This window comes from Cupressus sempervirens, chromosome 1 (assembly GCF_028749045.1).
Source record: "Cupressus sempervirens isolate cs-2001-9-10 chromosome 1, ASM2874904v1, whole genome shotgun sequence".
Taxonomy (NCBI): domain Eukaryota; kingdom Viridiplantae; phylum Streptophyta; class Pinopsida; order Cupressales; family Cupressaceae; genus Cupressus; species Cupressus sempervirens.
The window spans coordinates 333,477,087-333,492,471 of NC_143118.1; the positions used below are offsets into that span (position 1 = coordinate 333,477,087).

General features: G+C 34.2%; 1 pseudogene; it reads left to right on the forward strand.

The window, feature by feature from the left end:
• Positions 1–332: 332 nt before the first annotated feature.
• LOC149577535 (chitinase 2 pseudogene) overlaps positions 333–15,385 on the forward strand; it is a 62,941-nt pseudogene continuing 47,888 nt past the window's right edge.

Genomic DNA, 15,385 nt, shown 5'->3' on the forward strand with positions numbered 1-15,385 from the left:
CCTTATATTCATCCATGGACTCTTTTCTCTCAATCTTCAAATTCTGACGAAATCTGTTGATGAAATCATCTGCCGATCGATCAACATCCATCTCAATGATTGCCTTCTTTAGATACTGATGATTTTTCCCTGATATCTGATGTTTGAAGTCATCAATCGTAGGAGCTGTTGTAGGAACCAAATTAGGTCTTGGAGCCTTCAAATTCTCATGAGATGTTTTCACCAACCCTTGTTCGACTCTCCTGGTGGATCCATCCAGCAAAGTAGAAGAAGAAGAAATTGGTTTTCTCCAAGAAGATTCATTCATCATTGAAGAAGGGATAGGATTTCTCATGGCAGATTCATTCTTCTCTGCCATTAGAGAAGAAGAAGAAGAAACGGGTTTTCTCCTCACAGATTCAGCCATTAGAGAAGGAAAAGAAGAAGAAAATGGGTACTCCTATGGTATTCTAATTGCAAATGATATAGCCCCAGATCTATCTACGGTCACAGCGTTGATATGTGGTGAGTATTAAATAGAAAACACTGTTTTGAACACTTGTGCTTGGCAGGTCAAATAAGGTTTGCCATGTGGGGACAGTATTGAATATGTATAAATTTGACAATAATGGGCATTATGGTACACCTCATCTTGATCGGTAACCTAAATGATTTGTTTTAAAATGATGATCTCAAAATGTCCAGCTAGTGACAGGTAGATCCCAAGGGCACTGTCGCAGGTAGCACATGATCCCATCCGGGCAGGTAGCAAACGCATATATTGAGTGGTTGGTGAGCAATAAAAAGGAGAGATGAAATAGTTTCTATACTTCTTTTCATATTTATCTGATATGCATGGTGCTGCTCGTTTTAGTTGTAAATTTCTAATATTCAAGGAAAATCTCAGTTTTATTATTTTAAATAACGATAGGTTCTATTAAGGGAGAGTGTCTGATATTAAGCTGGTTCAATAGTCATCCATGTTCTAGTGGTTATTTTTAAAATTTTTTTTTAATTGAAGAACGCTGAAAGAATTACAAATAAATAGTTACAGTTATGAATCTCTAGGACAAAACATGTCGAACCAACATAACTCTTGAACAACAAACTTACCAACATAACTCTTGAACAACAAACTTACTGAGACAAATAATCAGCCAAGTTGTCACATAAAGGAACAATTAGACTTTGAAACTAAGAAATTGTTGAAGCTGCCTGGAACATTTTATTTCACCTTCCTGTAGCTGCAAAAATTGATATTTAATCTCATCTAGCTATCTCTGATATCGTGCTCCATCTTTACACTTAATCTTTAGCTGTGAACATAGATAAACTAGTTCAAACAACACGTTTAAGTAAAACACTAGAATATCTATTTCCTGATGCAAACAATGATTAATAAAAAGTGCTCGACATCTACTTTTCCGTATATGTAACAAAATGCATTGCTGCATAGAATCTAAAACTATGTTCTTATGAAAACCGATCCTAAAGATTGCCTCCTTCCATTTCAAAGTATGATAAAAAATAATAAGAAAATGCTGAAATATAACATTCCATTTCTTCTTACTCTAGGACAGCTCCAAAAGATATGTTTCAAATTTTCAGGTTGATGACAAAAAGGGCAAGAATTGGCTTTCACGGACAAGAATCTTAATTTGTCACCAACTGGTAATTTCTGATGTAAAACTTTCCATGACAAAATCTGAGCATTTACCTCCGCTTTGGATTTTCAAATTTGAGAACTTAAATTGATCCATGTCTTCTCTGAAAACCTACAGTTCCACTTATTGTTAAGTCGAGGGTTCAATTTTAAGGCTAGGAGAATTTGAAGGTAGATTTTTTTTAAGGGGAAGTTGCAAAACATAAATTTCTCTAGCCACCACCAATCTTTGAGAACGTTACATTGCAAGGGAGTACACATCTTTATTAGGAGATCTTGGGGCACTAGTGACCTGATGAAAATTAAAAATCCTTCAAACCTGTTAAGTAAACCATAGCAGACCTTGATATCTGTCCAATCAGCCCAGCCAAGAGTATTAAAGTCCCAAATATCACTAAAATGTTTAATACCTTTGCTGAAAAGATATCAGGCTTGTTTAGGGAAACATACAGTTAAGGTTTGTCCATGGTATTAAACAAGCCTACTCCACCAAATTGAGGAACTAGCAAAGCTAAAACCATGTTGTAAGGAGCTTTTTCTCCATTCCAAACAACTATAGACTAGCTGCTAGGCCTACGAAATGGATTACAAAGGCGGAGAACCTCTGATACAAAAAAAAGGAGCAAGTAGAATTTTATCCAACCAACCCATAGAATGCCACCTCTTATTCATATCAGCAAGAGAAATTTTGTTATGTACCAGGATCTTCCATGGTTCATCACCTGAAACAACTCTAACTATCCATTTGGCAAATAAACAAACCCCCTGCATCTTAGGATCTAGTAGTCCCAATCCACCTCTTTGTTTAGGTTGAATACAATAAAGCCATGAGGCAGCCCTAAAGTCTGCCTTGCCATCCCACTTAGCCCATAAGAATTGGTGGATAAGCTTAGTAAGATCATCATAACATTTTTTAGATGGCATCCAGCAAGAAGAATAATACACGTGTGAAGCTAAAAAGATTCGATTAATCACCTGTATTTTCCCAGCTAAGGAAAGATATTTGTTGCCACAATTAAAGAGTTTTTTTTTCAATTTAGTAAGAAACCAACTCCACATGTCATGAAGAGTGACCCCCAAACCAAAGGGAATACTGAGATAACATGTAATTTGTCCATGTTTAATAATCTTCCATTGATTAGGAATCCAAGGAGGTATAGGATCATACTAAATCATCAAGAACTCTATTTTGTGATGTGCAAGTTGAGAGCCTGACACAAAACAATACAGGTCCAACACCTCTATCACATGTTCAATTTCAGATTCAGAGTTTTGAATAAACAATAGGCTATCATCATAAAAATGAGAATTGATTACCACTGAATTATTGGGAATAGATATGCCCTTAATAAGACCCATTTGGTTGTATTTATGCAAAAGATATCCGAGAGCATCGACAGCTAAAACATACAAGAACAGAGACAATGGACATCCTTGCCTTATAGAGTGTTGTAAAGGAAATGGCTCAGACAATGAATTATTGACCCTTAATTGAGCATTAGCATTGCTAAATAACATCTTAACATGCCTACAAATATTGGGCCCAAACCCCAACAACTACAACATCCTTATAATAAAGGCTCACCACATTCTATCATAAGCTTTATCAAAGTCCAACTTTACTAAAAATGCATTTTGTCCTGATTGTCGAGCCCATTCACATGCTTCTCATGCTAACATAAGATTATCCAAAATGAATCTACCACCAAGAAACCTTGTTTGTTCAGGTCGAACTATCATTTGGGTCACTGGTTTAATCCTAGTTGCCAAAGCTTTTGCAATAATTTTGTAAGACGTATTCAACAATGTGATGGGGTGCCAACCGGATATGAAGTCTGTATTTTTCCCTTGAGGCAAAAGCTTAATCAAACCTCTATTAATCTCTGGACCCAAGGATCCTTCTTTGATAGCTTCAAGGTACACATAATAGAAGTCTTCTTTAATATGCTCCCATAAGGTTTGATAGAACTCAATTGATAATCCATCAATCCCAAGACTCTTGTTATGAGCCATTGAAAAAAAACATGTTCTAAGTCCTCAATAGAAAGGTTGCGATCAATATAATGACCATAATCTAGGTCCACCTTCCTTGAGATAACATCTTCAAGGATATCTTCTAAGACCAAATGCACATCCCACATATGTTTCTCTTTCCTGAAAAGTTTTTCATAAAAACTCTAAAATACTTTTTCGATGTCTACTGGATGAGAATGAACTTGACCACCTTCATCAAATATAGGCCCAATGAATTCCTTTTTATGCTTATAATTTAAATATTGAAAGAAGTATTTAGAACCTATATTGCCTTCTTTAAACTAGTGTAATCTAGCTCTAATTTTTGCTCCTTGCCCTCTATAATAGTCAAGCTTATGAAGTTGAGTTTCAATGGAAGCTATGGAAGATTGGATAACTATATTGCTTGGATTAGAATTCAACAATTTTCGTTGTAGTTCAAGTTTTCCCTGTAGAGATTTCTCTTTCCTTTTTCGCTGCCATGCTAATCTTCTGCCAAATGCACATAGAAACTCAACACATTTAGAGATATCTAAATGCCACCACACTCTATAAGACTTTCCTTTCGGCTTGGGAAAAGAGTTCCACAACCCAACCAAGGCATCAACATAGGATGAAATCTTTAGATGGGAGGTGTTAAGTTTAAATGGTAGTTGTGATTCAACCACTTTCAAATTCCCCTTAGTAATGATGGAAACAATAGGAAAGTGATCTGAAAGTGTGGTAGAATAATGTACAGTAACCAAGTTACCCATGTGACCTTCAACAAGTTACAAGTTTGGGGAGATGTAAAATCTATCTAATCTACTAAGTTTCTGTTCAACTCCAATCTTACAGTTAGTCCAAGTAAACCAATTTTGATGATGACTGGAGTATTTTTTACTGATTGGATTTATGACCCCAATAGTGTTGTGACAAAAAAGCTATTTATCAAACTCATCATTGCTAAGTTTTACACAGTTGGACCAACTACAATTTGAGTGATGTTCAACCATATTAAAATCACCTCCAAAAATCCAATCAGCCTGAGGTAAATTATTAGACAACCAATCCCATAAGTCACATCTTTCTTTAGCACTATTAGGGGCATAAATCAAACAAAAACCAATAGGTTGGCCATTGATAAAAGAGAGGACCCACACACATTTATGTGCAGGCTCCTCCCCTCTATTAATGAAAAACCTATTGATCCAAGAAGCTAGCCCCAAGACTGCCCCCCACACCACCTTCACTATGCAATGTATAGAAGAAAATTCCCTCTCTCCAAACATTGAGTAATGAAGTTGCAAGACGGGGGCCACTTAACTTGACCTCTTCTAAGAATATAACATCAAGCTTCCATTTAACAATGATTTTCTTAACCTCAAATTTGCGGTGTGGGAGGGATAACCCTCTAACATTCCAAGCCATAGTTTTAAAATTCATAGTTAGACTGAGGTGGAAGAATCATCCTCCTATGGCAACACATCAAAATGGTTTGCATGCACAATAGACTTCTCAGAATACTCCTGATCCTTAATATTAGGACTGGGTGACCTTGATCGATGTCTCCTAGATTGAACAAAATTGGTTATCTTTGAAGGAGAAGGAGATCTATGCCTTGTGGAAGGACTAGACAGGGTTGTTTCCTTATTCTTCACATTGGCTCTGGTTGATGATGAAGAATGATTATGAAAAGGTGAAGACCTCGTATTAGGTGTAACAATAGACTAAGGACGGTCTTTTATTTTCCTAATCATCCTCCAGCTATTTGTCATTATGGCCTCTTTATAGGTAGGTAATGTAACATTGTCATTTAGGATCTCTGATTCACTAGTAGATTGATTGGATTGATTTAACTGGGCAGTTATATTTGACCTTACCAAAGGTTGAGAAGATTGTAACTCAGGGTTTGAGGTTGGAGCTATGGCCTTAGAGAGACTAACTCTACTCTTACGGGATGGGTAGTCTCTTATCAAGTGTCCCTCCTATCTATAGAAAAAATAGGTATTGGGTTTATTAAGGTAGATTATTGGATAAGAAAACTCAAAGCATGGCCCAACTAGCTTGATATTTTTTGGCAACTGGTTATTCAAGTCTATCTCAACACAAGCCCTTGGATGTACTCTTAGGCTAGAAAACTTATCAGCATTATTTTTGCACCAGATAACTCTCCCAAGTTGTTCCACTATATTTTTCAAAAAAGGTCTGAAGGCTAGATTAAGAAATGGTAACTCAATCCACATTGGGTATTTTGATCTAGAATGGCCTTTGGGATGAAAATCTAATGTCCAAGCTTGTAAATAACAAATTTGTCCACATAATACCCATGTCCCATATTGAAGAACTGCTTGAGTAGCATCAACATATTTGAATTTACAAGAAATGTAACCCTTACCCAGCCCTCTCAAGGCTTCAATTTCCCACCCTTTGCTTTCCTAGTTTAATTTTGTCCATTTAAGGAAATCACTTTTTAGCAGGAATGCCCTTTAGAAAGAACAGAATCACAGATCTATACTAGCTATCTTCAATAGATTTGAGCACATCATCAAGAAGTACATATTCTAGGGTTTTACCTTCATTTGTCAGCTCTCCATAGTTTTGTCACCTTCGTCTTGGTGGGTTTCACCTACATCCATTAGATCTTCCAACATGCTGGTGTCTTTACCCTGCCCCTTTTCCTTGTTACTTCCTGTAATAATAGAGACCTCCCTATTACTCATACCATTACTTTCCCTATTAATGTTGATGGAGTTTACATTGTCCCCCTGAATTGATGAGAAAGCCCCACCTTTAGAAGGATCTCCAGCTGTTTTTCTAGCCTTTTCCTTGAGGTGCATCGATTTGTCATTATCCTTAGCCATGACCAAGAGATAAGAGGTGTCCAAATTTTTGACTATAGATTTTCTACTAGTTGGTGAGCTAGGGTTTGGACCAACAAACCATTTTGTTCACAAAAATCAATCCAAAATGCTTCCTCACAACAAATATTTACCAAACTTCTCTAACTACATAAATTCATGCACATGTTCTAGTGGTTGTTAGGTCCTTCTCATCATTGTTCATAAAAAGTCCTAAAAAATGATGGTCGTGATAACACATGTACTAATAGCCATTCACATATGCACTAATAGTTGATATCTTTTAGCTTTTTTGGTTACTTGATTAGTTCAGTTGAGCAATAAAAATTATAGAGAAGCCATTTTCTAAGGGATTTCTATTTAATATGGGTGGTGTCCTCATGTGAGTTGTAAAATATTTATATTCAATATAAAAATAGTTTTTGATTAGATAAGGAAGAAGAGGGCCGTGACATCTTAAACTATAAATTCAAACACAACAAAATCAGCAAAATCCCTATAAATTATTAAATGAGCTGATTAAATCAATCAACGAAGAAGACAAAATATAATGACACAACTATTTATTGTGGTTCAGAAAAACTTTGCCTACATCCACACTCAAAGTAAGGAACAATTATATTAATGAAAAATTTGATATCCTACAATACATGATTGCACAAGTCATTTATAGAAAGCTCATCGAATACGAAGAGACAAGAGGAGAAGGAATAGTCATGACTATTGGACTTCATATCCCGACAATCTCCCCCGTGAAGTGCAACTGGCACAACCATGCATCATTGAATCTCCTACTTCCTATTCTACACCTTAGAAAAAGATAAGGCCTAGAGAAGACCTCAATGTTGCCAAACCTTGTTCCAACACACTACAGATGAGTCTTCTCCAAGTTACATCAGAATTATAAATATCTTCTCTGTAATGCAGCCTACAGCTCACATAATTTGCATCATTCTTATGCACCACTCCAATTCCATTCCTTGTTGAGCAGCAAGTGAAAAATATGAAGGTTGTTGGAACTCATCCATCAATAGAATTAGCAAACATATTGATTAAGGAAATTGAATTCCCCAAATCATAAACATAGGTGTTGATTAATTGCCTCCTCCTGTAACTTCCTCTTGAGCCACCCAAGTTCGTGGGTATTAAACCATTTTGTATATTTTCTTTACTAAAGCAAAGATCAATGCTAGTTATGTCTTCTCCTTCTTTAGCTATCCATTTGTCTTCTTATTCAACAAACTTTTTGTATGCTCCTTTACATTCTTGCATAGAGAAAACTATAGTTAATACATTCCATTCTGCTTCTACCACTGCAATCTACAATAATAAATCATCAAAGTCCTTATTCTCTAACATGCCAAAGGCATCTGGATCATGCACAACCTTGAGCTCCTGGCTCTCTCTAGCCTCCTTGAGCTCTATAATCCCTGTGCTCCTTAGATCTTCAATTACTAGGCACCCAAAATCCTCTTGTGGTTTATTTTTACAAAGCGAAAACTTCTCTATGAGCAAGTCATATATTTGTGCAAGAAAGGGGTCCTTTTTCAAGTAAACCTTAGCTTCCTCATCTTCATCCTCACTTAATTCAGCATCCTCCTCTTCACTCCAATCCAAATTTTCAAGAAATTATTCAATAATAAAATTAGCATCATCATCTTCTTCTGCCATCTTTTCTCAATCCAAGCTAGCTTTAATACCAATTGTAAATATTAAATCAAGCAAAGAAATAGAACAAAGAAGATAAATACACAAACACAAGATTTATCGTGGTTTGACAAAACTTTCCTACATCCATACTTGAGAAGGGATTACTTTATTATGAGTAAATGGATGTATTACATGGGTTGCACACAACCATTATATAGAACTCTACGAATTTGAAGAGTCAATAGGGGGAATGAACAGTTAGTGACCTTTGGGCTTCATATCCTAACAATCCCAACACTGTAATTCAACAAAATAACACAAGTAAAATTCAACAGCTTTCTACAATTCATCAATTAATAACCTCAAGCCTTTGGATTTGATTTAACAATCCTATTTAGCAACTCCTAAATAGGAAAATGATCTATCGAGGGAGAGAGAACCTTTTAGCTTAGTTGGTTAGAAGGAAAGATGAAATTGTTTATACTATCTAATTTATGAAATGGGCTAAAACAACAATATCTGGTGTGAATCAAATACCTGTGCTATCAATCTTCTTTTTTTTTGGAAAAAAACTTACAAAAACTTGAAAGAGTTGTATGAAAAACAAAATCCTTCTTATTATTTGAAAATGTGACAATATATATAATTATGGAACATCAAATTTCACTACAACCATGAATTCAAAATGTATATGTGGATATAATAAAACAACAATATATATCTAAAAATATTCAAATACTAGGTATTTATTTACCCCAACTTGTTGGGGCCGTAACTTTTGACTCGGAGCCCAAAATTCAAAACCATTTTGCACCATTCGAAAGAATATCTAAAAATCTAGTTTTAATCCTTAAAACATGAAATCATTGGATATCCAATTTTAGGGACTGACAAAAGTCTCAACTTCAAATTTTGAGCAAAAGACATCCAAAAAAGCCATTTACTAAGATCTAGAATTTTTTTTTAAATATATATAATTTTTTAATTTTTAATTTTTTTTTCAGTGGATATGGAGGAATTTTCTAATTTCTCAAAGCATTTAGCATGACTTTAGTGACATGGTCACACTATAATGGAGTAGAATTATATGGATTTGAAAGTATGCAGCATGAATATGTTCAACAACTTGATAGATGTCTAATGATGGATGAAAATAAGGCCACAAAAATTCCACATTAAAAATTGGATGTAACCCCAAAAACCGTGGCAAATCAAGCTCAAAAGAATTTTCACCAACTTGTTTTTTAATGGTATATGGTCCACAATGAATAGGACGAAGCTTTCTATTAAGTCCTTAAAGGCATTCCTTTTGAAGATGTAGCCACACCTTGTCACCAATTTGGAAATGATGGGGAGTTTTATTCTAATCATGTCTATCCTTATACTTCTCACTACTCTGATCTAAAATATCATGAACTTGCTACTGTAATTGTTTGATATTTTCAATATTTTTTCTTCTTTATCTGCCTCCTTTTTAGTATTTAGTGGACTACTAGAGTATAAGATAGTTGGTGCTACATCTATAGGTGTGATTGGTTGATACCTAAGACAAAAATCAAATGGGTAGTGCCATGTAGTAGTATGGTGTGCACATTTGTAGCTATGTTTCACATAAGGCAAGCTCTCATCCTATGTACTTGGGTGTTTGGAGTGATACATTTGAAGGATATGAATAATCATTCAATTTACTACCTCTATTTGGTCATCTATCCGAGGATGGAATGTTGTAGGCTTTGTCAAATTTATGTCCATTCTAGCCCAAAGTGATGACCAAGAAATGGATAAAAATGATCCTTGTCAGAAGCAATGTTTTTGGGAACCCAAAATGAACCCAAACATATTCAAAAAATAGCTTGTTAGTCTCCTCTTGTGAAATCATTTTTTTACAACCCATCATGATATCCATTTAGAAAATCTATCTACCACCACATATATACAATCATTTCCCCTTTTGCTAGTTGGAAGTTTAGACATAAAATCCATTGGAATAGAATGTCTTGGTTTATCAAGGATAGGTAATGGTAGGTAGATGCCCAATTTACAATTTGAAGGCTTTATAATTGCACATGTTAGACAAGATTTTTTATATAAAATGATATCCTTTTTTATTTTTGGCCAATACAAAAACTTTTAGAGAATTGGCAATAGTCTTACCAATACCAAAATGTCCTACCACCTAGCTTTAGTATACTTCCCATAACACTTTCTTCATTTCTTCACTAGGGACACATATGTGACCAATATGAAAAAGTATCCCATCATGTATATAAAAATTAGGAACATGCTTACCTTCTAAAAATTTATTGTAAATGTCACAAAAAATAGGATCATTACCATATAGTTGAGCCCAAGTTTTTATTTTATGGCCAAATGAATCCAACACTATTTATTGTCAAACCTATGAGTGGAGGCCTACTAAATTTTTTTGCAATTTTAAATTACTGCTTCCCTTTTGATGAAAAATGTTGAGGTGAAATTTTTGTAAATAAGCTAACCACCTTTTATGCCTATCGTTATGCAACTTCCCTTGTGTTTTCTAGAAGTGAAGATGGTTATGATCTATGTGTATCACCATTTCCTTTCTAAAGATATAATGCTTCCACTATTTGCAGGCATGAGCAATATGCATACATCTCCTTGTCAAAGGTCAGGTACCTTCATACTGCATACAAAAATACTTCATTATGATATGCAAGAGGGCACCTGTGTTGCATGAGTACAATACCAAGAGCATATTTTGAACGATTGTTACAAGTTTGGAAGGACCGATACAAGAATTGAGCATAATTTTAGTTTTATTTCCTCAAATGATTGTTTATTTCCTCTATCCATTGAAATCTTTCTTGTGCTCCACCCCTGAGTGATTAATTATGATGCCATGATAAATGTAAAGAACCAAATACAAATCTTCGATAGAAGTTAGCTAGACCCAAGAAATTGCAAAGTTCTGTAAAAATTGTAAGAGGTGGAGAATATCTAATTATTTGTATATTTTTAGGATCCACATGAACACCCTCTATATCAATGACATTCCCTAAGTATTGGATGCTTTGCATACCAAAATAACACTTTTGTATGTTAGCATAGAGTTAATGTTTTTGCAGAGTCAAAAGAACTTGTTCAACATGTTGCAAATGCTCACACTAGGTCTTGGTAAAAATGAGTATATCATCCAAATAAACAACTACAAAAGAATTAGTGAATAGTCTATGCACATCATTCATCAGGGTAAGTGCACTAAGTTGTGGTGCCAAAAGGGAGGGGGTGTAACTGGCCACTTTTTTTCTTTCTGAATTCAGCGATTTATGAACTTCAACAATAATTTGAAGATAATTATGCTCAAAATTTAAAGATATGACAAAAAAAAAAAAAGTATTAGTCCTTTGAATCTAGTTTCTAAACTACTATTTTTTTAAAAATGGTTTAGTTTTAGGTCTTTAAAAAAGGGGCCCATAGAAAGTGGTACTATTTTTTTGGAAAAAACCTAACATAGTGCAAAGTGTGGCCCCCGTATTTAATTTTAAACATTTTTTTGAAATTCTATAATCACTCTAGTCAAAAGTTACCTAACACCATGTAGTTTATCCCAATTTTTTTGGGTAGTTTTATAATGTGTATTTTTTCAATGAATTTTGTAATTTGACACATCCAAAAATGTGAAATATTTGTGTGCTCCCCCTAGAAATGATTGAAAAGTAATCTAAAATCAAAACTTCTTTTTTCAAAGTGTGTAAGATGGTAAGACGGTAGTAAGAGTGAACCTAATCTAAAATCTCAGAATGCAGACCTTAGATCCCAGTTCAGTCAAGTTACATATGAATTAGATTCTATTAAGATTGAGCATGTATAATTAGAAATGTACAATATCATTGTAAAAGGAGAATCGACAAAAGCCAAGCAACAATAAGAGAAAATTTATTCTAGTAGTGAGAAGATTGATGAAAAACTATTTCACCATAGACCTTCTTATGATATGATAGGACTTGGATATCTTATTGGTGAGAAATCAGCCAAGAAAGTTGAAATCAAAAGAGAACCAAATCTAATTGTTGAATCCCCTAAAGAATTTGACCCAGGTAAGGTAGAATCAAGCACAACAACTAAAGTATCAAAAGAGATTGAATTATTTGATTTGTTAGAAAAACATGATGGACCTAAGAAAACAGAGCAAGTTGATAAACCTAAGCAAGATGAACTGCCCAAGGAAGTAAGACATGATTTCAGAGGTAGATTTGGTTATATGAAAAGAGATTGTGCAGGTAAGTCTTTTAAACCTATTACTAATTTTTATTGTTATAATTGTCATGGTTATCAACATAAAAAAATAGATTGTAAGAAACCTAGGTTTGATGGTAATAATGCAAATAGTAGAGCATTTAGGAACACTAACTTTACAAGTAATGAAAGAGGGAGATCACAAAGAAGATCTATTGATGGAGGAAGATCCGATCAAGAAAAGAACCTGTTTGTATGTTACAAATGTAACAAACCTAGACACATTGCAAGGAATTGTAGAGTACCTAATAGTTAGAATCGAACCAATAATAGAAGGAATGCACCTGTATGTCCATTATGTAATAACTTTGGACACACAATGAGATATTGTAGAATGGACAGAAGGAATTTCAATAGGAATCCTAAGAATAGAAGGAACATGAATAGAAATGACAAAAGGAATGGATATAGTAGTGATAATAGTTAGGGGGCAATCAAAGAACATGTTCATCAATACAAAGAAGCATTTGTGAAAGCTAAGGATATAGAAAGCTCTTATACAATTTTGAAGGAACAATATTTCGATGCACCTAATGAGACATTGAAGTTAGTAATTGTTTACAACTCACCCTATCTAAATTGAGTAGCTAAAGTAGAGATAGAGTGTCAGTTGCTCAAAAATGATGATAGAGAAAGGATTAGAAGTTGCATAGTTAATAGAAGATAGAATACATAGAAAGGAAGCTATGGTCAAGTGCAAAAGAAAAGATATGATTTAGGAAGATTTGAGAAAGAAAATCAAGTTACTGGTAAACAAAGGCAATTTTTGAATTTGTGGTAAATGCACATTTAATGTGTAGTGTGATTTGAAATGATTTAAGGACCATGAACAAGATTGTGAGTACCATTTGTTCATGTGAAGTGTCTTGAGTTAACTAAAGAGTGATTTGTCAATGAATTGAAATGCAAAGAAAAGTTCTTAAAGCACAAAGTTGAAGAAGCCCTAAATGTGATTTTAAGGTATTCTGTGGAGCTCTAATTAAGTTTTTAGTGCATAAAGTTAAGATACAATGTATAGATAGTTAGTTTATGATATTAATGATAGACCAAGATATGTATTCAAGAAAAACCCATTTGTTTCTCTTGTGGATGATCCTTTGGGCACATTTTAACAAATCCCACAGAATGTGCTTCACATCAAATAAATAAGAAGTTATATCCATTTCAAGATTGAGAGTATAGGAGATGAAGATATACACAAGGACTTAGGAGTCACGTTTAATAATGACCTAACTTTGAAGTCTGAGTATGCACACATGAACAAGTTAAACCTAGTAAAGTATATGTTCTATATTGAGTTTGATAATCATGAATGGACTCAAATTATTCTGAGTAGGGTACATGATGAATTTTTTTGGTTAGGTGATATGTAGGTAGCAATTAACAATGATCTAATTCAGAAGATCACATGTTTGAGTAATGAGGGATGTAATCTTGTTAATGAGAAGAATGTAAGGAAGGTGGTTGAAACAAACCTAAATACAAGATTTGATGGAAGAAACAAGAAAGTTGATACAATTCAAGATAATGGAGTAAAATTATTGAGTAAGATATCAGGGTACAAACTTGACCATGACTCAAGGGTTAACTCATTACCAATTGAATTCTTACACATACTATATGTAATGGTAGTTTAGGGAAGAAAAATAAATTTGTGTGAGATTATCATATTACAATTGTTAGATAACATTAAACTAAGTTGAAGAAAACCAAGAATGTAGTATTCAAATTTGAGTTCTTATTTACTAAATTTGTTTTTCTAAGCAACTTGAAAAGTTCCTACGGATGACTAATTGGGAGAGCAATGAGTGCAAAATGAAGTTGGTTACTCAATGCTACAAATCAAAGATGGAGAATGTCAGAGATAATAACAATGACAGAATGATGAAGAGTTCTCAAATTGAGATGAAGCAAAGGTACAAAATGCCCCCAATAATTTATGCTTCATGGTGGAAACTGATAACACCTACATGAAAGCTATAGAACCAAGGGTAAAGTTCTTAGAGCCCATGTGATATGAGATGAGCACAAAATTATTGAAGGATATGCATAGATTATACTTCAACCTAAGAAGGACACTAAGTGCTCTAAATGGGAAACCTATGAAGAAAAAATGAGAGAATTTCACTATGAACTTCATAGTAAAGAGATAAAGAAGGGCATGTAGAAGAAGATTGATCCCATCTTGAAGGAACCAAGAATGACTTGAGAGGAATTTAATGAGGTAAAAGGCATAGCACTGAAGATGAAGGTAAGTAAGCAATCAAAACTGATATCAACAACTCCTATTGTTGTTGCAACATCTTCTATAGGTGTAACTTTAGTTGAACCCAATGTGTAGGCACCTTATGCAGATGTTATACAAGTGCAACCACTAAGAACAAGAAGTGATCAGCCAAGAAACACCTATTGCATAGAGAAAATAAGAGAGACTGCTGAAGGGAAAACAAGAATCATCACCATTCACCAAGAAAAGAGTCATGTAGACCATGAGTGGACCTGTAAAGAGAAGGCATACACTACAAGTTAGTGATTTTTAACAATATGAGGATGAAACTAAAGATAGACCAGTGGAGCAAGTGACACAAGAAAGGAGGAGACCCATAGGAAAGAAAGCATGGAAGCCTAAGGTAGAAAACCTTAACATGAAAATCATAAATGATGGCGATCTTGTGCAATTAAATAATTATTATAGTTTGTACAATAATCTGAATAGAAGGTAGTTAGAGAATGACATAATAAGGAACTTGATACTAAAAAATAAAATGTTTGATAGTACACAAAATAAGAATAGAAAGCTAAGTGTGTTAGAAGAGGAGACCAATTTGAGAATATCGACAAGTTGTGTGAAACTAACTCCAAGGAGGACTTAGATAGAATTTTGAAGGGTATTGAGCCCTTGCTAAGGAACAAAAGAAGAAAAAAATTTCTAATGAGAGGCAATTATGAAGATGTGAGGAAGGAA